Source organism: Triticum urartu, chromosome 2A, assembly GCF_056163025.1.
Source record: "Triticum urartu cultivar PI428250 chromosome 2A, HENAU_Tu73, whole genome shotgun sequence".
NCBI lineage: Eukaryota > Viridiplantae > Streptophyta > Magnoliopsida > Poales > Poaceae > Triticum > Triticum urartu.
The window spans coordinates 670,113,443-670,139,932 of NC_141874.1; the positions used below are offsets into that span (position 1 = coordinate 670,113,443).

General features: G+C 43.6%; 1 pseudogene; it reads left to right on the plus strand.

Moving 5' to 3' along the window:
- Positions 1-1,039: 1,039 nt before the first annotated feature.
- LOC147986585 (uncharacterized) lies at positions 1,040-24,116 on the plus strand (annotated as a pseudogene).
- Positions 24,117-26,490: the final 2,374 nt, after the last annotated feature.

Here is a 26,490-nt window from a genome sequence, read left to right on the forward strand (position 1 = left end):
CCTTTTGGGCTTCACAGTTTTCAGTGTCACAGGCCTCACCTCCACGACGGGCCTAACTCAGACTCAAACTCAATGCGTAAGTAATGAAATGATCCGTGATATCAGGCCTCTCTCCCTCTCTCCAAAAAACAGAAAACAAAAAACTTGGGCTTCTCACCGCTTCTTCCATCTCCTCTTCCTCTGTCGCAATGGCACGGCAGGCAACACCCCCCCCCCCCCACAGCGTCGCAGCGCGTGCCTCAGCCGCGGTGCCCTCCCGGCGGCCGCAATGCCGCCTACCCCACCAGCCGCCCCGCGCGCCCTCCCTCCTCGACACCGTCTTCGCCGAGGCCAGGGGACGGACTGTCAGGCCTGAACCTGCAGGTGTCGATAAGATTCAGTTATCCAACGATCGGGAGGCCTCCTCGCAATATCGCTTCGTCGTGAGCCGTTGATTCCCTTAATGTACCGTTATACAGTAATTACTGTTACTTTTCACCTGTCGGTAACTATTCGCCTATATAACCAGTCGGGATGTGGTTGGCGTGAATCATCTCTCTCTTTTCCAGACTCGCCTCGATGGCTTGCGATATACTCCAACATTAAACCAATAGCAAATATATACAGATCTGAGACTTTCCCAGCACCAAATCCTCTTGATTTACTCGCTAAATTCGCATAGGTATAGATCGGTCCTAACAAATGGTATCATGAGCCATAGTTCTTCGGCAGATTCATGCTCCGATGGGGAATTTTTTTCCAGATCGATGATTCCCACCCTTCTTCGTGAGCAGCGACAGCGGCAGGATTTTCTGGTGGCATTGGCGGGGGGGGGGGGGGACCGGTTGGGTGGCGCTGGCGGCGGCGAGAATTCGGGCACAGATCGGCCAAGCGGAAGCGGTTGTTCGAGCACACTGCTTGAGCGGTAAAATTCCGTGTTCCAGCGTTGATCCGTGTGCCAAGGAGGCGTGGATCGCGACGGCGGCAGGATTCGAGGTTTGGGGAAGGGTTCCTGGTGATCCAGAGGTAAAATTCCATACCCACACCTTGGATCAAGGAGATGGAGAGAGCCAAGGCAATAGAAGATGCAGATCTGCAAGAGGTGCTAGCAATTGATGATGATTTTGCAGTTTTACAGAAGGACAGCATGGAGATGCAAGTTCAGGTATCCAAGTTGCAAGACGAGGTGGAGTCCATCGACTCTAAGCAAGGAGAAATTGAAAAAACCGTGGGCACAATAGAACAAGTGGTCTCGGATCTTGGCAAACAATTATCTGCCATCAGTAATGTGCTGACCTCTCTGGTAAAATCAAGCCAAGCAACACAAAATCTTGACCGACCGTCCAGTTCAGCAGAGGTAGTGAGGTCTCCTACGCTTCATCAGGAACAAAATAAGAACATGGAGCGAGAATGGAGCAACTGAGGAAACAGCTAGCAACAGAAAAGGAAAAATCAAAGCAATTAGAAGATATGCAGCTCCACAACTTACCTCCTATCAGGACTAATAGACCAACAGTTCCTCCTGGATTCCATAACCAGGGCAGACAAGACGCAGCTAGTCAGATGGGAACTCCAGTAACAGGCAGAAACAAGGAATATACTCCTGCATTCAATCAAATATATCAACAGAACAGGGATATGCAGTTATGGAAGGGGTACTATAAAACATATGAACATGACATGCAAGCTCAGTTCATGAAATCTATTACTAGAGTGCCTAAGCTGGATTTCCCTAGATTTTCTGGCACATATCCTGTAGGCTGCATAAGGCAATGCAACAAATATTTCCAAATGTCTGGGGCACCTGAAGAGTATAAAGTATCTCTAGCTCAGATGTACATTATTGATGAAGCAGATACTTGGTTGAGAAGGTCTTGTCTCTTAAAGAAACAGTTGAACTGGAAACAATTTGGAGCTGAAGTGGTAAAAAGGTTTTCTGAACAGGGGACTTATGATCTAACAGAAAAGTTTACTAGTCTGAAACAAATCAACAATACAGTATCAGCTTACACTAAAGAATTTGAAGATTTGATGGCAGAAGTACAAGAAGGAAATCTTGAGCTAGGAGAGATGTGGTTTGTCAGATGTTATGTGAATGGTTTAAGAGATGGAATTAAGTTTCAAATCAGGCCATTAAGACCACAATCACTCACAGATGCATATTGTTTAGCAAGAGAGATTGAACCTAATCATCCTCCTATGTCTGCAACTGTGAAGAAACAAGGTTTTACTTACACCAACTATTATCAGAAAAATAGTGGGGGAAGTACCAACAAAGCAAACACTGCTGTTGTTCCTGTGCAACAACTTACAATCAATCAAAACACTGAAAACTCTACAGGCAATGTTCAGAAACTAAGAAAGGTGGGTGAATGTTGGAGATGCGGAGATAAATGGGTACATGGCCACAAGTGCAAACTTATACCAAATGTCCACCTCTTGCAACAAGAAGCACCAGAAGAAATGCAGTTAAACTTTGAAGAAAACCTTTCACAGGAGCAAGAAGAAACAACAGAAACACAAGAACACGTAATGTTTGTTGGGGAACGTAGTAATTAAAAAAATTCCTACGTACACGCAAGATCATGGTGATGCATAGCAACGAGAGGGGAGGGTGTCGTCCACGTACCATCGTAGACCGTTAAACGGAAGCGTTATGACAACATGGTTGATGTAGTCGTACATCTTCACGATCGACCGATCCTCAGTACCAAACGTACGACACCTCCGCGTTCAGCACACGTTCAGCTCGGTGACGTCCCGCGAACTCACGATCCAGTAGAGCTCGAGGGAGAGTTTTGTCAACACAACGGCGTGGTTACGATGTTGATGAAGCTACCATCCCAGGGCTTCGCCTAAGCACCACTACGATATGACCGAGGTGGATTATGGTGGAGGGGGGCACCGCACACGGCTGGGAGAGATCAATGATCAACTTGTGTGTTCTAGGGTGCCCCTGCCCCCGTATATAAAGGAGCAAGGGGGGAGGCCGCCCATCCCTGTAGGGCGTGCTAGGAGGAGTCCTCCTCCTCCTAGTAGGAGTAGGATTCCCCTCTTTCCTACTCCTACTAGGAGGGGGAAAGGAAGGGGGAGAAGGAGAAGGAAAGGGGGCGCCGCCCCCCTTCCTAGTCCAATTCGGACCAGAGGGGGAGGAGGCGCGCGGCCTGCCCTGGCCGGCCCCTCTCTCTCCCCACTAGGGCCCTGATACGTCCATTTTGCATCATGCTTTTATAGTGATATTTATTGCATTATGGGCTGTTATTACACATTATGTCACAATACTTATGCCTATTCTCTCTAATTTTACAAGGTTTACATGAAGAGGGAGAATGCCGGCAGCTGGGATTCTGGGCTGGAAAAGGAGCAAATATTAGAGACCTATTCTGCACAGCTCCAAAAGTCCTGAAACTTCATGAAAGTTATTTCCAGAATATATAAAAAATATTGAGCGAAGAAAGTTCCAGAGGGGGCCACACCCTGGCCACGAGGGTGGGGGCGCGCCCTACCCCCCTGGGCGCGTCCCCTGCCTCGTGGGCCCCCTGGTGGCCCTCCGATGCCCATCTTCTGCTATATGAGGCCTTTTGTCTGAGAAAAAAATAATAAGCAAGCTTACGGGATGAAACTCCGCCGCCACGAGGCGGAACCTTGGCAGAACCAATCTAGGGCTCCGGCGGAGCTGTTGTGCCGGGGAAACTTCCCTCCGGGAGGGGGAAATCATCACCACCAACGATCCTCTCATCGGGAGGGGGTTAATCTCCATCAAAATCTTCACCAGCACCATCTCATCTCAAACCCTAGTTCATCTCTTGTATCCAAACCTCAGATTGGTACCGGTGGGTTGCTAGTAGTGTTGATTACTCCTTGTAGTTGATGCTAGCTAGTTGGTTTACTTGGTGGAAGATTATATGTTCAGATCCATTATGCATATTAATACCCCTCTGATTATGAACATGAATATGCTTTGTGAGTAGTTATGTTTGTTCCTGAGGACATGGGAGAAGTCTTGCTATTAGTAGTCATGTGAATTTGGTATTCGTTCGATATTTTGATGAGATGTATGTTGTTATCCCTCTAGTGGTGTCATGTGAACGTCGACTACATGACACTTCACCATTGTCTGGGCCTAGAGGGAGGCATTGGGAAGTAATAAGTAGATGATGGGTTGCTAGAGTGACAGAAGCTTAAACCCTAGTTTATGTGTTGGTTCGTAAGGGGCTGATTTGGATCCATATGTTTCATGCTATGGTTAGGTTTACCTTAATACTTTTGTTGTAGTTGCGGATGCTTGCAATAGGAGTTAATAATAAGTGGGATGCTTGTCCAAGTAAGGACAGTACCCAAGCACCAGTCCACCCACATATCAAATTATCAAAGTACCGAACGCGAATCATATGAACGTGATGAAAACTAGCTTGACGATAATTCCCATGTGTCCTCGGGAGCGCTTTCCTTCATATAAGATTTTGTCCAGGCTTGTCCTTTGCTACAAAAAGGATTGGGCCATCTTGCTGCACCTTATTTACTTTCATTACTTGTTACTCGTTACTCGTTACAAATTACCTTATCACAAAACTATCTGTTACCGATAATTTCAGTGCTTGTAGAGAATACCTTGCTGAAAACCGCTTATCATTTCCTTCTGCTCCTCATTGGTTTTGACACTCTTACTTATCGAAAAGGCTACGATAGATCCCCTACACTTGTGGGTCATCAAGACTCTTTACTGGCGCCGTTGCCAGGGAGTGAAGCGCCTTTGGTAGGTGGAATTTGGTAAGGAAAAATTTATATAGTGTGCTAAAATTTATTGTCACTTGTTACTATGGAAAGTAATCCTTTGGGGGGCTTGTTCGGGGTATCTTCACCCCGACCGGTAGAGAAAATAGTTTCTCCTCAACCTACTGGACCTACTGAAAATGAAAATGTTTACTTCAAAATTCCCTCGGGTATGATAGAGAAACTGCTGGCTAATCCTTTTGCAGGAGATGGAACATTACATCCCGACTTACACTTAATCTATGTGGATGAAGTTTGTGGATTATTTAAGCTTGCAGGTATGCCCGATGATGTTATCAAGAAGAAGGTCTTCCCTTTATCTTTGAAGGGAGATGCATTGACATGGTATAGGCTATATGATGATATGGGATCATGGGACTACAAACGGTTGAAATTGGAATTCCATCAGAAGTTTTATCCTATGCATCTTGTTCATCGTGATCACAATTATATATATAATTTTTGGCCTCGCGAAGGAGAAATCATCGCTCAAGCTTGGGGGAGGCTTAAGTCAATGTTATATTCATGCCCCAATCATGAGCTCTCAAGAGAAATGATTATTCAAAACTTTTATGCTCGGCTTTCTGACAACAATCGCTCCATGCTCGATACTTCTTGTACTGGTTCTTTTATGATGAAGATTATTGAATTCAAATGGAATTTATTGGAGAGAATTAAACGCAACTCTGAAGATTGGTATCTCGACGAAGGTAAGGAGTCAGGTATAACACCTAAGTTTGATTGTGTTAAATCTTTTATGGATACCGATGTTTTCCGTAAATTTAGCACTAAATATGGACTTGACTCTGAGATAGTAGCTTCTTTCTGTGAATCTTTTGCTACTCATGTTGATCTCCCTAAGGAGAAGTGGTTTAAATATAATCCTCCCATTGAAACAAAAGTAGTTGCACCTATTAAAGTTGAAGAAAAAACTATCACTTATGATGATCCTGTTGTTCCCACTGCTTATGTTGAGAAACCACCTTTCCCTATTAGAATTAAGGATCATGCTAAAGCTTCAACTGTAGTCAACAAGAGTAATATTAGGACACACAAACCCCCTGAGCAAGTTAAAGTTGAACCTAATATTGCTATTGTTAAAGATCTCTTGGCTGATAATATTGATGGGCATGTTATTTACTTTTGTGATGAGACTGCTAGAATTGCTAAACCTGGTGCTAAAGATAAACATAGACCTGTGGTAGGCATGCCCGTTATTTCTGTTAAAATAGGAGATTATTGTTATCATGGCTTGTGTGATATGGGTGCTAGTGCTAGTGCAATACCTATTTCCTTATACAAAGAAATTATGCATGATATTGCACCAGCTGAGATAGAAGATATCGATGTTACCATTAAGCTTGCTAATAGAGATACTATTTCACCAATTGGGATTGTTAGAGACGTTGAAGTCTTGTGTGGGAAGGCTAAATATCCTGCTGATTTCCTTGTTCTTGGTTCCCCTCAAGATAGCTTTTGTCCCATTATATTTGGTAGACCCTTCTTGAATACTGTTAATGCCAAGATAGATTGCAAGAAGGACGTTGTTACTATTAGTTTGGCTGATATGTCTCATGAGTTTAATTTTTCTAAATTTCGTAGACAACCCCGTGATGAAGAATTTGTTGGGGAACGTAGTAATTTCAAAAAAATTCCTACGCACACGCAAGATCATGGTGATGCATAGCAACGAGAGGGGAGAGTGTGATCTACGTACCCTTGTAGACCGACAACGGAAGCGTTAGCACAACACGGTTGATGTAGTCGTACGTCTTCACGGCCCGACCGATCAAGCACCGAAACTATGGCACCTCCGAGTTTTAGCACACGTTCAGCTCGATGACGATCCCCGGACTCCGATCCAGCAAAGTGTCGGGGAAGAGTTCTGTCAGCACGATGGCGTGGTGACGATCTTGATGTTCTACCGTCGCAGGGCTTCGCCTAAGCACCGCTACAATATTATCGAGGATCAACTTGTGTGTCTAGGGGTGCCCCTGCCCCCGTATATGAAGGAGCAAGGGGAGGAGGCCGGCCGGCCCTATAGGCGCGCCAAGGAGGAGTCCTCCTCCTAGTAGGAGTAGGACTCCTACTAGGAGGGGGAAGGAAGTGGGGAGGGAGAAGGAAAGGGGGGCGCCGCCCCCTTCTCCTAGTCCAATTCGGACCAGGGGGAAAGGAGGCACACGGCCCACCCTGGCTGCCCTTCTCTCTCTCCACTAAGGCCCATATGGCCCATTACTTCTCCTGGGAGGTTCCGGTAACCCTCCGGTACTCCGGTTTTCTCCGAAATCACCCGGAACACTTCCGGTGTCCGAATATAGCCGTCCAATATATCAATCTTTATGTCTCGACCATTTCGAGACTCCTCGTTATGTCCATGATCACATCCGGGACTCCGAACTAACTTCGGTACATCAAAACTCATAAACTCATAATATAACTGTCATCGAAACCTTAAGCGTGCGGACCCTACGGGTTCGAGAACAATGTAGACATGACCGAGACATGTCTCCGGTCAATAACCAATAGCGGAACCCGGATGCACATATTGGCTCCCACATATTCTATGAAGATCTTTATCGGTCAGACCGCATAACAACATACGTTGTTCCCTTTGTCATCGGTATGTTACTTGCCCGAGATTCGATCGTCGGTATCTTAATACCTAGTTCAATCTCGTTACCGGCAAGTCTCTTTACTCATTTTGTAATACATCATCTCGCAACTAACTCATTAGTTGCAATGCTTGCAAGGCTTATGTGATGTGCATTACTGAGATGGCCCAGAGATACCTCTCCGACAATCGGAGTGACAAATCCTAATCTCGAAATACGCCAACCCAACATTTACCTTTGGAGACACCTGTAGAGCTCCTTTATAATCACCCAGTTACGTTGTGATGTTTGGTAGCACACAAAGTGTTCCTCTGGCAAACGGGAGTTGCATAATCTCATAGTCATAGGAACATGTATAAGTCATGAGGAAAGCAATAGCAACATACTAAACGATCGGGTGCTAAGCTAATGGAATGGGTCATGTCAATCACATCATTCTCCTAATAATGTGATCCCGTTAATCAAATGACAACACATGTCTATGTTTAGGAAACATAACCATCTTTGATTAACGAGCTAGTCAAGTAGAGGCATACTAGTGACGTTTAGTTTGTCTATGTATTCACACAAGTATTATGTTTCCGGATAATACAATTCTAGCATGAATAATAAACATTTATCATGATATAAGGAAATAAAATAATAACATTATTATTGCCTCTAGGGCATATTTCCTTCAGTCTCCCACTTGCACTAGAGTCAATAATCTAGATTACACAGTAATGATTCTAACACCCATGGAGCTTTGGTGCTGATCATGTTTTGCTCGTGGAAGAGGCTTAGTCAACGGGTCTGCAACATTCAGATCCGTATGTATCTTGCAAGTCTCTATGTCTCCCACCTGGACTAGATCCCGGATGGAATTGAAGCGTCTCTTGATGTGCTTGGTTCTCTTGTGAAATCTGGATTCCTTTGCCAAGGCAATTGCACCAGTATTGTCACAAAAGATTTTCATTGGACCCGATGCACTAGGTATGACACCTAGATCGGATATGAACTCCTTCATCCAGACTCCTTCATTTGCTGCTTCCGAAGCAGCTATGTACTCCGCTTCACATGTAGATCCCGCCACAACGCTTTGTTTAGAACTGCACCAACTGACAGCTCCATCGTTTAATGTAAACACATATCCAGTTTGCGATTTAGAATCGTCCGGATCAGTGTCAAAGCTTGCATCAACGTAACCATTTATGATGAGCTCTTTGTCACCTCCATATATGAGAAACATATCCTTAGTCCTTTTTAGGTATTTCAGGATGTTCTTGACTGTTGTCCAGTGATCCACTCCTGGATTACTTTGGTACCTCCCTGCTAGACTTATAGCAAGACACACATCAGGTCTGGTACACAGCATTGCATACATGATAGAGCCTATGGCTGAAGCATAGGGAACATCTTTCATTTTCTCTCTATCTTCTGCATTGGTCGGGCATTGAGTCTTACTCAATTTCACACCTTGTAACACAGGCAAGAATCCTTTCTTTGCTTGATCCATTTTGAACTTCTTCAAAATTTTGTCAAGGTATGTGCTTTGTGAAAGTCCAATTAAGCGTCTTGATCTGTCTCTATAGATCTTAATGCCCAATATGTAAGCAGCTTCATCGAGGTCTTTCATTGAAAAACTCTTATTCAAGTATCACTTTATGCTATCCAAAAATTCTATATCATTTCCGATTAGTAATATGTCATCTACATATAATATCAGAAATGCTACAGAGCTCCCACTCACTTTCTTGTAAATACAGGCTTCTCCAAAAGTCTATACAAAACCAAATGCTTTGATCACACTATCAAAGTGTTTATTCCAACTCCGAGAAGCTTGCACCAGTCCATAAATGGATTGCTGGAGCTTGCATACTTTGTTAGCTCCCTTTGGATCGACAAAACCTTCCGGTTGCATCATATACAACACTTCTTCCAAAAATCCATTCAGGAATGCAGTTTTGACATCCATTTGCCAAATTTCGTAATTATAAAATGCGGCAATTGCTAACATGATTCGGACAGACTTGAGCATCGCTACGGGTGAGAAGGTCTCATCGTAGTCAATCCCTTGAACTTGTCGAAAACCTTTTGTGACAAGTCGAGCTTTGTAGACAGTAATATTACCGTCAGCGTCAGTCTTCTTCTTGAAGATCCATTTATTCTCAATTGCTTGCCGATCATTGGGCAAGTCAACCAAAGTCCATACTTTGTTCTCATACATGGATCCCATCTCAGATTTCATGGCTTCAAGCCATTTTGCGGAATCTGGGCTCACCATCGCTTCTTCATAGTTCGTAGGTTCATCATGATCTAGTAGCATGACTTCCAGAACAGGATTACCGTACCACTCTGGTGCGGATCTTACTCTGGTTGATCTACGAGGTTCAGTAGTATCTTGTTCTGAAGTTTCATGATCATCATCATTAGCTTCCTCACTAATTGGTGTAGGTGTCACTGAAACTGATTTCTGTGATGTACTACTTTCCAATAAGGGAGCAGGTACAGTTACCTCATCAAGTTCTACTTTCCTCCCACTCACTTCTTTCGAGAGAAACTCCTCTAGAAAGTTTCCGAATGTGGCAACAAAAGTCTTGCCTTCGGATCTGTGATAGAAGGTGTATCCAATAGTTTCCTTTGGATATCCTATGAAGACACATTTCTCCGATTTGGGTTCGAGCTTATCAGGTTGAAGCTTTTTCACATAAGCATCGCAGCCCCAAACTATCAGAAACGACAACTTTGGTTTCTTGCCAAACTACAGTTCATAAGGCGTCGTCTCAACGGATTTTGATGGTGCCCTATTTAACGTGAATGCGGCTGTCTCTAGAGCATATCCCCAAAATGATAGCGGTAAATCAGTAAGAGACATCATAGATCGCACCATATCTAGTAAAGTACGATTACGACGTTCGGACACACCATTATGCTATGGTGTTCCGGGTGGCGTGAGTTGCGAAACTATTCCGCATTGTTTCAAATGTACACCAAACTCGTAACTCAAATATTCTCCTCCACGATCAGATCGTAGGAATTTTATTTTCTTGTTACGATGATTTTCAACTTCACTCTAAAATTCTTTGAACTTTTCAAACGTTTCAGACTTATGTTTCATTAAGTAGATATACCCATATCTGCTTAAGTCATCTGTAAGGTGAGAAAATAACGATATCCGCCACGAGCCTCAACATTCATCGGACCACATACATATGTATGTATGATTTCCAACAAATCTGTTGCTCTCTCCATAGTACCGGAGAACGGTGTTTTTGTCATCTTACCCATAAGGCACGGTTCGCAAGTACCAAGTGATTCATAATCAAGTGGTTCCAAAAGTCCATCAGTATGGAGTTTCTTCATGCGCTTTACACCGATATGACCCAAACGGCAGTGCCACAAATAAGTTGCACTATCATTATCAACTCTGCATCTTTTGGCTTCAACATTATGAATATGTGTGTCACTACTATCGAGATTTAATAAGAATAGACCACTCTTTAAGGGTGCATGACCATAAAAGATATTACTCATATAAATAGAACAACCATTATTCTCTGATTTAAATGAATAACCGTCTCGCATCAAACAAGATCCAGATATAATGTTCATGCTTAACGCTGGCACCAAATAACAATTATTTAGGTCTAATACTAATCCCGAAGGTAGATGTAGAGGTAGCGTGCCGACCGCGATCACATCGACTTTGGAACCATTTCCCACGCGCATCGTCACCTCGTCCTTAGCCAATCTTCGCTTAATCCGTAGTCCCTATTTCAAGTTGCAAATGTTAGCAACAGAACCAATATCAAATACCCAGGTGCTACTGCGAGCATTAGTAAGGTACACATCAATAACATGTATATCACATATACCTTTGTTCACCTTGCCATCCTTCTTATCCGCCAAATACTTGGGGCAGTTCCGCTTCCAGTGACCAGTCTACTTACAGTAGAAGCACTCAGTTTCAGGCTTAGGTCCAGGTTTGGGTTTCTTCTCTTGAGTAGCAACTTGCTTGCTGTTCTTTTTGAAATTCCCCTTCTTCTTTCCTTTGCCCTTTTTCTTGAAACTAGTGGTCTTGTTGACCATCAACACTTGATGCTCCTTCTTGATTTCTACCTCCACAGCTTTCAGCATTGCGAAGAGCTCAGGAATAGTCTTATTCATCCCTTGCATATTATAGTTCATCACGAAGCTCTTGTAGCTTGGTGGTAGTGATTGGAGAATTCTGTCAATGACGCAATCATCTGGAAGATTAACTCCCAATTGAATCAAGTGATTATTATACCCAGACATTTTGAGTATATGCTCACTGACAGAACTGTTCTCCTCCATCTTGCAGCTATAGAACTTATTGGAGACTTCATATCTCTCAATCCGGGCATTTGCTTGAAATATTAACTTCAACTCCTAGAACATCTCATATGCCCCATGATGTTCAAAATGTCGTTGAAGTCCCGATTCTAAGCCGTAAAGCATGGCACACTGAACTATCGAGTAGTCATCAGCTTTGCTCTGCCAGACGTTCATAACATCTGGTGTTGCTCCAGCAGCAGGCCTGGCACCCAGCGGTGCTTCCAGGGCGTAATTCTTCCGTGCAGCAATGAGGATAATCCTCAAGTTACAGACCCAGTCCGTGTAATTGCTACCATCATCTTTCAACTTTGCTTTCTCAAGGAACACATTAAAATTCAAAGGAACAACAGCACGGGCCATCTATCTACAATCAAACATAAACAAGCAAGATACTATCAGGTACTAAGTTCATGATAAATTTAGGTTCAATTAATCATATTACTAAAGAACTCCCACTTAGATAGACATCCCTCTAATCCTCTAAGTTATTACGTGATCCAAATCAACTAAACCATGTCCGATCATCACGTGAGATGGAGTAGTTTCATTGGTGAACATCACTATGTTGATCATATCTACTATATGATTCACGCTCGAACTTTCGGTCTCCGTGTTCCGAGGCCATATCTGTATATGCTTGGCTCGTCAAGTATAACCTGAGTATTCCGCGTGTGCAACTGTTTTGCACCCGTTGTATTTGAACGTAGAGCCTATCACACCCGATCATCACGTGGTGTCTCAGCACGAAGAACTTTCACAATGGTGCATACTCAGGGAGAACACTTCTTGATAATTAGTGAGAGATCATCTTAAAATGCTACCGTCAATCAAAGCAAGATAAGATGCATAAAAGATAAACATCACATGCAATCAATATAAGTGATATGATATGGCCATCATCATCTTGTGCTTGTGATCTTCATCTTCGAAGCACCGTCGTGATCACCATCGTCACCGGCGCGACACCTTGATCATCATCATAGCATCGTTGTCGTCTCGCCAATCTTATGCTTCCACGACTATCGCTACCGCTTAGTGATAAAGTAAAGCATTACAGCGCAATTGCATTGCATATAATAAAGCGACAACCATATGGCTCCTGCCAGTTGCCGATAACTTGGTTACAAAACATGATCATCTCATACAATAAAATTTAGCATCATGTCTTGACCATATCACATCACAACATGCCCTACAAAAACAAGTTAGACGTCCTCTACTTTGTTGTTGCAAGTTTTACGTGGCTGCTACGGGCTTAAGCAAGAACCAATCTTACCTACGCATCAAAACCACAATGATAGTTTGTCAAGTTGGTGCTGTTTAAACCTTGGCAAGGACCGGGCATAGCCACACTCGGTTCAACTAAAGTTGGAGAAACTGACACCCGCTAGCCACCTTTGTGCAAAGCACGTCGGGAGAACCGGTCTCGCGTAAGCGTACGCGTAATGTCGGCCTGGGCCGCTTCGTCCAACAATACCGCCGAACCAAAATATGACATGCTGGTAAGCAGTATGACTTATATCGCCCACAACTCACTTGTGTTCTACTCGTGCATATAACATCAACACATAAAACCTAGGCTCAGATGCCACTGTTGGGGAACGTAGTAATTTCAAAAAATTTCCTACGCACACGCAAGATCATGGTGATGCATAGCAACGAGAGGGGAGAGTGTGATCTACGTACCCTTGTAGACCGACAGCGGAAGCGTTAGCACAACGCAGTTGATGTAGTCGTACGTCTTCATGGCCCGACCGATCAAGCACCGAAACTACGGCACCTCTGAGTTTTAGCACACGTTCAGCTCGATGACGATCCCCGGACTACGATCCAGAAAAGTGTCGGGGAAGAGTTCCGTCAGCACGACGCCGTGGTGACGATCTTGATGTTCTACCGTTGCAGGGCTTCGCCTAAGCACCGCTACAATATTATCGAGGATCAACTTGTGTGTCTAGGGGTGCCCCCTGCCCCCATATATAAAGGAGCAAGGGGAGGAGGCCGGCCGGCCCTATAGGCGCGCCAAGGAGGAGTCCTCCTCCTAGTAGGAGTAGGACTCCTACTAGGAGGGGGAAGGAAGTGGGGAGGGAGAAGGAAAGGGGGGCGCCGCCCCCTTCTCCTAGTCCAATTCGGACCAGGGGGAAAGGAGGCACGCGGCCCACCCTGGCTGCCCTTCTCTCTCTCCACTAAGGCCCATATGGCCCATTACTTCTCCTGGGAGGTTCCGGTAACCCTCCGGCCCACCCTGAAGATTGGTATCTCGACGAAGGTAAGGAGTCAGGTATAACACCTAAGTTTGATTGTGTTAAATCTTTTATGGATACCGATGTTTTCCGTAAATTTAGCACTAAATATGGACTTGACTCTGAGATAGTAGCTTCTTTCTGTGAATCTTTTGCTACTCATGTTGATCTCCCTAAGGAGAAGTGGTTTAAATATAATCCTCCCATTGAAACAAAAGTAGTTGCACCTATTAAAGTTGAAGAAAAAACTATCACTTATGATGATCCTGTTGTTCCCACTGCTTATGTTGAGAAACCACCTTTCCCTATTAGAATTAAGGATCATGCTAAAGCTTCAACTGTAGTCAACAAGAGTAATATTAGGACACACAAACCCCCTGAGCAAGTTAAAGTTGAACCTAATATTGCTATTGTTAAAGATCTCTTGGCTGATAATATTGATGGGCATGTTATTTACTTTTGTGATGAGACTGCTAGAATTGCTAAACCTGGTGCTAAAGATAAACATAGACCTGTGGTAGGCATGCCCGTTATTTCTGTTAAAATAGGAGATTATTGTTATCATGGCTTGTGTGATATGGGTGCTAGTGCTAGTGCAATACCTATTTCCTTATACAAAGAAATTATGCATGGTATTGCACCAGCTGAGATAGAAGATATCGATGTTACCATTAAGCTTGCTAATAGAGATACTATTTCACCAATTGGGATTGTTAGAGACGTTGAAGTCTTGTGTGGGAAGGCTAAATATCCTGCTGATTTCCTTGTTCTTGGTTCCCCTCAAGATAGCTTTTGTCCCATTATATTTGGTAGACCCTTCTTGAATACTGTTAATGCCAAGATAGATTGCAAGAAGGACGTTGTTACTATTAGTTTGGCTGATATGTCTCATGAGTTTAATTTTTCTAAATTTCGTAGACAACCCCGTGATGAAGAATTTGTTGGGGAACGTAGTAATTTCAAAAAAAATCCTACGCACACGCAAGATCATGGTGATGCATAGCAACGAGAGGGGAGAGTGTGATCTACGTACCCTTGTAGACCGACAACGGAAGCGTTAGCACAACACGGTTGATGTAGTCGTACGTCTTCACGGCCCGAACGATCAAGCACCGAAACTATGGCACCTCCGAGTTTTAGCACACGTTCAGCTCGATGACGATCCCCGGACTCCGATCCAGCAAAGTGTCGGGGAAGAGTTCTGTCAGCACGATGGCGTGGTGACGATCTTGATGTTCTACCGTCGCAGGGCTTCGCCTAAGCACCGCTACAATATTATCGAGGATCAACTTGTGTGTCTAGGGGTGCCCCTGCCCCCATATATGAAGGAGCAAGGGGAGGAGGCCGGCCGGCCCTATAGGCGCGCCAAGGAGGAGTCCTCCTCCTAGTAGGAGTAGGACTCCTACTAGGAGGGGGAAGGAAGTGGGGAGGGAGAAGGAAAGGGGGGCGCCGCCCCCTTCTCCTAGTCCAATTCGGACCAGGGGGAAAGGAGGCACGCGGCCCACCCTGGCTGCCCTTCTCTCTCTCCACTAAGGCCCATATGGCCCATTACTTCTCCTGGGAGGTTCCGGTAACCCTCCGGTACTCCGGTTTTCTCCGAAATCACCCGGAACACTTCCGGTGTCTGAATATAGCCGTCCAATATATCAATCTTTATGTCTCGACCATTTCGAGACTCCTCGTTATGTCCATGATCACATCCGGGACTCCGAACTAACTTCGGTACATCAAAACTCATAAACTCATAATATAACTGTCATCGAAACCTTAAGCGTGCGGACCCTACGGGTTCGAGAACAATGTAGACATGACCGAGACATGTCTCCGGTCAATAACCAATAGCGGAACGCGGATGCACATATTGGCTCCCACATATTCTATGAAGATCTTTATCGGTCAGACCGCATAACAACATACGTTGTTCCCTTTGTCATCGGTATGTTACTTGCCCGAGATTCGATCGTCGGTATCTTAATACCTAGTTCAATCTCGTTACCGGCAAGTCTCTTTACTCATTTTGTAATACATCATCTCGCAACTAACTCATTAGTTGCAATGCTTGCAAGGCTTATGTGATGTGCATTACCGAGAGGGACCAGAGATACCTCTCCGACAATCGGAGTGACAAATCCTAATCTTGAAATACGCCAACCCAACATTTACCTTTGGAGACACCTGTAGAGCTGCTTTATAATCACCCAGTTACGTTGTGACGTTTGGTAGCACACAAAGTGTTCCTCCGGCAAACGGGAGTTGCATAATCTCATAGTCATAGGAACATGTATAAGTCATGAAGAAAGCAATAGCAACATACTAAACGATCGGGTGCTAAGCTAATGGAATGGGTCATGTCAATCACATCATTCTCCTAATAATGTGATCCCGTTAATCAAATGACAACACATTTCTATGTTTAGGAAACATAACCATCTTTGATTAACGAGCTAGTCAAGTAGAGGCAAACTAGTGACGTTTAGTTTGTCTATGTATTCACACAAGTATTATGTTTCCGGATAATACAATTCTAGCATGAATAATAAACATTTATCATGATATAAGGAAATAAAATAATAACATTATTATTGCCTCTAGGGCATATTTCCTTCAGAATTGCCTAATAAAGATGAAATTATTGGTCTTGCTTCTATTGCTGTGTGATACGTCTCCGTCGTATCTATAATTTTTGATTGTTCCATGCCAACATTATACAACTTTCATATACTTTTGGAAACTTTTTATACTATTTTTTGGGACTAACATATTGATCCAGTGCCCAGTGCCAGTTCCTGTTTGTTGCATGTTTTTTGTTTTGCAGAATATCCATATCAAACGGAGTCCAAACGGGATAAAAACTGACGGAGATTTTTTTGGAATATATATGATTTTTGGGAAGAAAAATCCACGCGAGATGGTACCCAAGGGAGGCATGAGGCAGGGGGCACGCCCCACCCCCCTGGGCGCGCTCCTGACCCTCGTGGCCACCCCGTAAGGCGGTTGATGCCCTTCTTCCGCTGCAAGAAAGCTAATATCCGGATAGAGATCGTGTTAAAATTTCAGCCCAATCGGAGTTATGGATCTCCGGGAATTTAAGAAACGGTGAAAGGGCAGAATTAGGGAACGCAGAAACAGAGAGAGACAGATCCAATCTCGGAGGGGCTCTCGCCCCTCCCACGCCATGGAGACCAAGGACCAGAGGGGAAACCCTTCTCCCATCTAGGGAGGAGGTCAAGGAAGAATAAGAAGAAGGCGGGCCCTCTCCCCCTCGCTTCCGGTGGCACCGGAGTGCCACCGGGGGCCATCGTCATCACCGCAATCTTCACCAACAACTTCACCGCCATCATCACCAACTCTTCCCCCCTCTATGCAGTGGTGTAACCTCTCTTTTACCTGCTGTAATCTCTACTTAAACATGGCGCTCAACGCTATATATTATTTCCCAATGATGTATGGCTATCCTATGATGTTTGAGTAGATCCGTTTTGTCCTACGGGTTAATTGATGATCGTGATTGGTTTGAGTTGCATGTTTTATTATTGGTGTTGTCCTATGGTGCTCTCCATGTCGCGCAAGCATGAGGGATTCCCGCTGTAGGGTTTGCAATATGTTCATGATTTGCTTATGGTGGGTGGCGTGAGTGACAGAAGCACAGACCCGAGTAAGTAGGTTGTTTGCGTATGGGATAAATAGGACTTGATACTTTAATGCTATGGTTGGGTTTTACCTTAATGATCTTTAGTAGTTGCAAATGCTTGCTAGAGTTCCAATCATAAGTGCATATGATCCAAGTAGAGAAAGTATGTTAGCTTATGCCTCTCCCTCATATAAGATTGCAATAATGATTACCGGCCTAGTTATCGGTTGCCTAGGGACAAATAACTTTCTCGTAACAACAAGCTCTTTACTAAAACTAATTTAGTTGTGTATTTACCTAAACAGCCCCTCCTTTTTATTTACACGCTCTTTATTACCTTGCAAACCTATTCAACAACACCTACAAAATACTTCTAGTTTCATACTTGTTCTAGGTAAAGCGAACGTCAAGCGTGCGTAGAGTTGTATCGATGGTCGATAGAACTTGAGGGAATATTTGTTCCGCCTTTAGCTCCTCGTTGGGTTCGACACTCTTACTTATCGAAAACTGTTACGATCCCCTATACTTGTGGGTTATCAAGACCTTTTTCTGGCGCCATTGCCGGGGAGCAATAGCGCGGGGTGAATATTCTCGTGTGTGCTTGTTTTCTTTATCACTAAGTAATTTTTATTTGTTGTTCTTAGTTGTTTTCTATCTTTAGTTATGGGTAGGAAATGCAAAATACCAAAAAAATTAGTTGTACCTACTGAACCAATGGTTGAGAACCACTCAAAATCTATCACACTCCTGAAGCTTTTTACTTGGATCATCTTCGATCCCTATGTGCTCGTGCGGAAACCCCAACTAGCTTAGTTGAGGGAAAATCTTTAGATGAGCATGCTTGTTATGTGCGACACCTTATATCTGAAAAAGGGAAACTTTTACTGGGTCAAATTCATCATTTGCAAACCTATTCAACAACACCTACAAAATACTTCTAGTTTCATACTTGTTCTAGGTAAAGCGAACGTCAAGCGTGCATAGAGTTGTATCGGTGGTCGATAGAACTTGAGGGAATATTTGTTCTGCCTTTAGCTCCTCATTGGGTTCGACACTCTTACTTATCGAAAACTGTTGCGATCCCCTATACTTGTGGTTTATCAAGACTGTGCCTCCTAATGATCCTTTAGAACAATATTTGCTAGACCATGAGAATGATATGTTTATGAATGAAAGAAGGGAAATAGATGAAGTATTCTTTAAACAAGGACCTATTCTGAAACACAACTTGCCTGTTGAAATCCTAGGGGATCCTCCTCCACCCAAGGGCGATCCCGTGTTTGAGCTTAAACCTTTATTTGATACTCTTAAATATGCTTATCTTGATGAAAGAAGATATATCCTTTTATTATTAGTGCTAACCTTTCAGAGCATGAAGAAAACAAATTATTGAAAACACTGAAGAAGCACCATGCTGCTATTGGATATACTCTTGATGATCTTAAGGGCATCAGTCCCACTCTATGTCAACACAAAATAAATTTGGAGAAGGATGCCAAACCAGTTATTGATCACCAACGACGGCTAAATCCTAAGATGAAAGAAGTGGTAAGAAAGGAAATATTAAAGCTCCTTGAGGCAGGTATAATTTATCCCGTTGCTGATAGTCAGTGGGTAAGCCCTGTCCATTGTGTCCCTAAGAAGGGAGGTATTACCGTTGTTCCTAATGATAAAGATGAATTGATCCCACAAAGAATTATTATAGGTTATAGGATGGTAATTGATTTACGCAAATTAAATAAAGCTACTAAAAAAGATCAACACCCCTTACCTTTTATTGATCAAATGCTAGAAAGATTATCCAAACATACACATTTTTGCTTTCTAGATGGTTACTCTGGTTTCTCTCAAATACCTGTGTCAGCTGATGATCAAGCAAAGACCACTTTTACTTGCCCTTTCGGTACTTTTGCTTATAGACGTATGCATTTTGGTTTATGTAATGCACCTGCTACCTTTCAAAGATGCATGATGGGTATATTTTCCGACTTTTGTGAAAAGATATGTGTTGTGGAATTGTCACGGCAGATGTCCTAGTGAAATGACTTAGTCGTGGAGCCATCACAACTAGGAAGCTTAAAGGGGTTAATCGGGACAAAGGACACGAGAGGTTTATACTGGTTCGGCCCCTTGCAGTGAAGGTAAAGCCTAGTCTAGTTGTTGTGGTATTGCTAGTTTTCGATGACCAAGGAGGGAAATACGCTAGCCTGGCTCTCGATCTGTTGTTTCTTACCCTAAGCCGCCGCCGGGTCGTCCCCTTATATACACGGGTTGACGCCTGGCGGCCTACAGAGTCCCGGCCGGCTCATACAACGTGTCCGGTTCGGTAACTTCTTTTACATGACTTACTTTACAAGTCTTACTCATACATGGCGGTTTAAAATTATGGGCCTTGAGCCGCCTCTAGGCTTGGGCCTTCTACAAGTCATACAATGAACCGTCGCCTTGTATACTTGTCGGGCTTCTTTGAGTAACCCGCCATTAAGATTGACCCGACCCCTCCTGGGCGGGTCATACCTGGTAGTTATATCCCCAACATTAGGCCCCATGTTGATTTGAACTTTGTTCTTATCAATCTCTAACACTTAGATGAAATCCATATTCCACTGTTTGTAAAAGCTCTGTAACCCGCCATGACGTCATCTTCAGAAAATTTGGAAATCTGCCTTGACGTCATCTTTAACGGATCTTTATCTTTAAATGCTTTCCGAGAATCGAGGCATCCATTTAGCTGGATAATCATTACTTTGGTCTCCCTCGATTTTTGCATCTGCCCGTTCACCTATTTCCTTATAAATAGGCACGACTGGCCTTTCTTCATTCTCCCCCTTTTCCATCATCTTCTTCCTCTCTCGCAACCCTCCTGTCGTTCGAGCTCCACCGCCGCCACAGCACTCATCGTCGTCCTCAAGCTCGGCCGCTGCATCACCCTGAGCTGTCCAGAGAAATGGCGACGACCCTCCGCAGCAGATCCGTGTCCGTAAGTTCTTGCTTTCTCACACCTTAGATCTGCATTTAGGGTTTGCGAGTTCTTTCTTGTGTTCTTCACTGTTCATCGTAGATTCCTTTCAGTTTCTCCACCGCACCCTCCTTTGATCTAAAAGAAGTATAGAATCTATGCGGTAGCTGTTTTGCATCCATTTCAGATGCTAGTAGATCCCTTTCTCCTGTACAAAGGCTTCTTTAGAACCGACAAACTCCTCTGTGCTGGTTTTTAGGTCTAGATTTATTTTCCCTTTTTGAACCATCTTGATCCAAAATAGTAGCAACAACTTGTGAAACTTTTTTATCTCAGCACTTAGCCAATTCTGACTCAGACAACCTTTGAACATCTTTAGTCATGGCGGCTTATCATGCCGGCTCATTTTTCCTTTATATATCATTAGCCCCTACTTAAGCCGCTATTACTCATCTGTACTATCATCATTTATCCTGTAATTCCACCAATAATTTGAACTGGCACATTGCTTTCTTTTTAGTTTGCCCTTTTTTCATCATGCCGTCAAAAGCGCCAACGGTCTGCAACTGGGTTCTTTCCACAGTTACTGAGGACACTTTGAAGGAATTCGTCACCATTGCATTTTTTCCAGAGAAAAACATTATGTCTTATCGTGCCCCTGACCCGGACGAAGAACTTCCTAAGCCCAAAGACGGTGAAGTTATCATCTTTACTGACCACATGAATCGGGGCTTCTCACCACCCGGCTCAAAGTTCTTCCGAGATGTTTTGCATTTTTTCAAGCTTCATCTACAAGACCTTAGACCCAACTTCATATCCAATATCTACAATTTTCAAGTTCTCTGTGAGGTATATCTCCAAGACGTACCGACTGTGGAGATCTTCAGAGAATACTTTTATTTGAACCGCCAGAATGAGTGCACCAACGGCCCTAGCTTGGAACTTGGCGGAATCTCGATTCAGCGCCGACAGGGTGTTGTCTTTCCTTTAGTGGTCTTACCAAGCCATCCCAAAGATTGGAACCAAAATTGGTTCTATTGCCAAGACATATCACCAGCTGATGAAAAACCATTGCCGGGTTATCGCGTGGAGCGTCTTGATTCTAAGTTTGTGCTCCCTGACAAGCTTACTGCTGCTGAACGCAAGAAGCTTATCCCATCTATCAAAAGGATTGAAGCCTTATTGGGAAATGGCTTAACCGGAGTTGACCTGATCCGTTGCTGGATCGCATGGCGGGTCATCCCTCTAAGCCGCCGATCCAAGTTGATGTATAAATATGGCGGAGGCCCAGATGATTCTTTGCGTCATAGCTCTGTACAACTAACTGAAGAGGACATTGTTGCAATGTCAACCATCCTCGTGAATGGCAAATACGAGGACTGCAGTAAGGTTGGATTAAACCCCTTCCGCAAACTTAACCCGGCACCAGAGGTGAACCCCCTTGACCTCCTTCTTTGTTTTCTTCAGTAGTTAAATACTTGCATGGCTTTTTAACCTGTTATTTGCTTACAGGCCAAATCTGATTTCTGGAAAGCCAAATATGATCATGAAGCTGCCAAGAAGGCTAGAGCCGCTGCCATAGCCGCCAGGAGAATGACCCGGAAGCCCAAGAAGAAGAAGACTGCATCTGACATATTCCAGCTGGATGATGTTTCTGAGTCGGAGGTAGCCCTTGACTCCCTTGGCCAGTTTTTTAACAACCTTATTGACACTGACTATTGCCATGACAACACGGGGGCCAACCAGGCCGTAGAAGAAGAGGTAACTATTTCCTCCGACTCAGCCCCTTTGCCAAGACAGAAACTTCGACTGGTAACCCAGAAAGTAAGGTTTTCGCACCCTTTGGCTTATTTGGACCCTCATTTTCTTTTGAAAAAGCAGCAACATGAGAGCCGTCGTCAGGCCCGAACTAATGACGACAATGATCCGCCCTCCGACTTACAAAAAACTCCTCGAAAGCGCCAGAATGAGGTTTCTTTCACTTTTGTCTTTTGCTTTTATCCATGAATCTATTTCCTTACTCTTTTAACTTTATTTTACCTTTGCAAGAGGTTTCTCGCTCTTCTGGCGACTCATCACAAACTCAATTTCCGCCTTTCAAGACTGCCCCTGGGTAAGGAAAATCATCTTTCTTCTGCATCTTTAAAATTGCATCATTATACTAACTGTCTCATAAAAATCTTTCTTAGCGGTCAAGCAAAGTCCAAGAAAGCAAAGGTGACTAAACTGGCAGAAGGCCCGAAAGATCTTGCACCTGAACCGGCAATACCAACTCCTCCTGATCAATCTGAAGCGCCAGAAGATCCGGCTGTCCACGTTCAATCGGACCCTCCTGAGCCGTCAGCTGATGAGACCATTCTTAATCCGGCTACCACTGAACCATCTAGCTTAGCTAACCTGCCGACGACTTCTAACAATGATGTCTTAATTACTGGTAGTCGATTCGTTGAGCCGAGCAACCCAACTGTATTGGCCCGGCACTCTGCTAAGCAAGAGGCTTTAGAGAGGCAGAAGGTGCGGTTTGATGTCTCTCATTACGCTCACCTGAACATTAGTGATGTGCTGTCTGGCTACCTTAGTCATGTGCATTCTAGCCGTGACTCGAAAATTGAGATGGTCAAGCAACTGCAGCTGAAATATGAGGTACGTTTCACCGGCTTTCACCATCTTATATATGCTCTGCCAGCCCCCAAGTCTCCGGATTATGATGAACCTGAATGATCTGTAGACTTGTGATATAGGTTGATGCTCTATCTTAGATTTTCCTTAAATCCAGCCTAAATTTCACCTGTAGTCCCCAAGGGCCGGCTCAATTTATCACAAATGAGCCGGTACTTAACTTCATAACTGTCTTGAATCAGTCAAAACAAAATAGTGCGATCGGGCTCAACATGAAAACACTTTCTTAATATCATGCATCAGCCCCCAAGTGCCAAGCGTTGTTACTTGTAAAACACTCGGGACTTTAATCATAGAAGAGCCATTTCGCATTAAAAAATTTCTTTGGCAGACATTAGCCCCCAAGTGCCGAGTGGTGTTGCGTCGCAAAGCACTTGGGAGTTTAATCATGATAACCTTTATTGAAATACACTTTAACATACCTGTGCATGTTTGCAGACCACCTTGACTGAATTGGGGTCTCAATTAACTGATGCAAAGACCCGGCTGGCGGATCAAGAGGCGGAGATAAAGAACGCTGACTCCAAACTCCAGTTGAGCCTTTCTGAAGCTGAAAAACTGAAGACCAGTTTTGATGCGAAGAAGAAATCCTGGGTCGGCGAGAAAACCTTGCTAACACAGCGTGCTGAGACAGCGGAGGCGGCTCTCCAGGAGGTTACCACGGAGCTCACTGGCTTAAAAAACCGTGTGTCCCAGATGGTCTCCGCAATTTTTGGTGAGTTATTTGCCTTTAGTTACTTACACTCTATTTTTGCCAGAAGTATACGCCGCCTTCTTAACCTTTTAAAACACCTGCAGGTCCCCGGAGCAACAATCTGAGCCAAAACAATTCAATAAAACTCAAGGTGGTTTACACCCTGGTGGAGCAGTTGTACACTGGAGCTCAACGGGCACTTGCCAGTATATGAGCGTGAGCCATGGATATGGCACTATGGTGTTCTCAAACTTTTTCAATCTTCACGCAATACATGAGCGCGAGCCATGGATATAGCACTATGGTGGACTAGAATGGTGGTTGTGGAGAAGACAAAAAGGGAGAAGATAGTCTCACATCAACTAGGCATATCAACGGGCTATGGAGATGCCCATCAATATATATCAATGTGAGTGAGTAGGGATTGCCATGCAACGGATGCACTAGAGCTATAAGTGTATGAAAGCTCAAAAAGAAACTAAGTGGGTGTGCATCCAACTTGCTTGGTCACGAAGACCTAGGGTATTTTGAGGAAGCCCATCATGGGAATATACAAGCCAAGTTCTATAATGAAAGATTCCCACTAGTATATGAAAGTGACAACATAGGGACTCTCTATCATGAAGATCATGGTGCTACTTTGAAGCACAAGTGTGGTAAAAGGATAGTAGCATTGTCCCTTCTCTCTTTTTCTCTCATTTTTTGGGGCCTTCTCCTTTTTTTGGCCTTTTTTATTTTTATTTTTTTCGTCCGGAGTCTCATCCCGACTTGTGGGGGAATCATAGTCTCCATCATCCTTTCCTCACTTGGGACAATGCTCTAATAATGATGGTCATCACAATTTATTTACTTACAACTAATCAGCATACCATGGAGCAGTTCGAGAAGCATTTATGACATTTAGTTCTTCATCAAGAAAGCTATCATCAATAGGTAGTGGGTCATCAAGAACATTTTCTAACCTAGACAAGTTGTCTGCAACGGGGTTCTCAACTCCCTTTCTATCAATAATATGCAAATCAAATTCTTGTAGCAAGAGAACCCATCTAATAAGTCTAGGTTTAGCATCTTTCTTTTCCATAAGGTATTTAATAGCAGCATGATCAGTGTGAATAGTTACTTTAGAATCAACAATATAAGGTCTGAACTTATCACAAGCAAAAACAACTGCTAAAAATTCTTTTTCAATGGTAGCATAATTTCTCTGGGCATTGTCTAGAGTTTTACTAGCATATTGAATAACATTTAATTTCTTATCAACTCTTTACCCTAGAACAACACCTACAGCATAATCACTAGCATCACACATAATTTCAAAGGGTAAATTCCAATCAGGTGGCTGAACAATAGGTGCAGAAATCAATGCTTTCTTAAGTATTTCAAATGCTTCTACACAATCATCATCAAAGACAAAAGGAATATCTTTTTGTAATAGATTAGTCAGAGGCCGGGAAATTTTTGAGAAGTCCTTAATGAACCTCCTATAAAAACCGGCATGACCCAAAAAACTTCTTATACCTTTAATGTCCTTGGGACATGGCATCTTTTCAATAACATCAACTTTAGCTTTATCAACTTCAATGCCTCTTTCAGAAATTTTATGCCCCAAGACAATACATTCATTAACCATAAAGTGGCATTTCTCCCAATTCAGAACAAGGTTAGTTTCTTCACATCTCTGCAAAACTCGATCAAGGTTGCTCAAGCAATCATCAAAAGAGGATCCATAAACGGAGAAATCGTCCATGAAAACCTCACATATCTTTTCACAAAAGTCAGAAAATATAGCCATCATGCATGTTTGAAAGGTAGCAGGTGCATTACATAAACGAAAAGGCATACTTCTATAAGCAAAAGTACCGAAAGGGCAAGTAAAAGTGGTCTTTGCTTGATCATCAGCTGACACACGTATTTGAGAGAAACCAGAGTAACCATCTAGAAAGTGATACGTCTCCGTCGTATCTACTTTTCCAAACACGTTTGCCCTTGTTTTGGACTCTAACTTGCATGATTTGAATGGAACTAACCCGAACTGACGCTGTTTTCAGCAGAATTACCATGGTGTTATTTATGTGCAGAAACAAAAGTTCTCGGAATGACCTGAAACTTCATGGAACATCTTTTTAGAAATAATAAAAAATCCCTGCAAAAGGTGAAGACCAGGGGGCCCACACCCTAGCCACGAGGGTGGGGGCACGCCTGCCCCCCAAGGGCGCGCCCCTACCTCGTGGGCCCCCTGGAGCTCCTCCGACCTCAACTCCAACTCTATATATTTGGTTTCAGGGAGAAAAAAATCGAAAAGAAGGATTCATCGCGTTTTACGAGCCGCCTGATACGTCTCCGTCGTATCTACTTTTCCAAACAATTTTGCCCTTGTTTTGGACTCTAACTTGCATGATTTGAATGGAACTAACCCGGACTGACGCTGTTTTCAGCAGAATTACCATGGTGTTATTTATGTGCAGAAACAAAAGTTCTCGGAATGACCTGAAACTTCATGGAACATCTTTTCAGAAATAATAAAAAATCCCTGCAAAAGATGAAGACCAGGGGGCCCACACCCTAGCCATGAGGGTGGGGGCGCGCCT